Consider the following 766-nt stretch of genomic DNA (forward strand, 5'->3'; position numbering starts at 1 on the left):
TTTCTTTCTGCAACCCCTTGGGTATAGTCATTCCTTTCTTCAGCTCTTTGTATTGCTTTCAGAACTCTCTGAAGGGCTGGTTTTGTGGACATGAATTCCTTCAGCCTATTTACGTCATGGTAGATTTTTCTTTCTCCATCGACTATAATAGACATTTTGGCTGGGTATAGTAATCTGGGTTGGCATCTGTGGTCATTTAAAACTGGGAATACTTTGGTCCAGGCTCTTCTGGTTTTCATAGTTTGTGCTGAAAAGTCAGCTGTAATCCTAATGGGTTTTCCTTTATATGTGACTTGTTTCTTTTTTGCAGCTTTCAGAATTGTCTCTTTGTTTTGTACATGTAGTGTCTTTACTATGATATGCCGTGGACTGTTTCTTGTCTGGTCCTGTCTGTTTGGTGTTCTATATGCTTCTTGTATTTGTATAGGCATGTCTTTCTTTAATTTGGAAAATTTTCTTCCATGATTCTGTTGAAGATCTGGTCCATGCCATTATCTTGGGATTCTTCTCCTTCCTGTATGCCTTCATAAGTTTGGTCTTTTTATGGTGTCACATAATTCCTGCATATTCCATTCTTGTGATTTCTTAAATTTTTCATAATCTTTGCTTGAGTGGTCTAGTTCATCCACTTTATCTTCCAGTCTTGATACTCTGTTTTCCATTTCATTCATCCTATTATTGAGGCTTTCTCCTGTCATTTCTAATTGGCTTACTGAATGTTTCACTTCCTTCTTCATTTCAGCCTGATCATGCTTCAATATTTCTC

This window comes from Nannospalax galili, unplaced genomic scaffold (genome assembly GCF_000622305.1).
Source record: "Nannospalax galili isolate Female #2095 unplaced genomic scaffold, S.galili_v1.0 scaffold1200, whole genome shotgun sequence".
NCBI lineage: Eukaryota > Metazoa > Chordata > Mammalia > Rodentia > Spalacidae > Nannospalax > Nannospalax galili.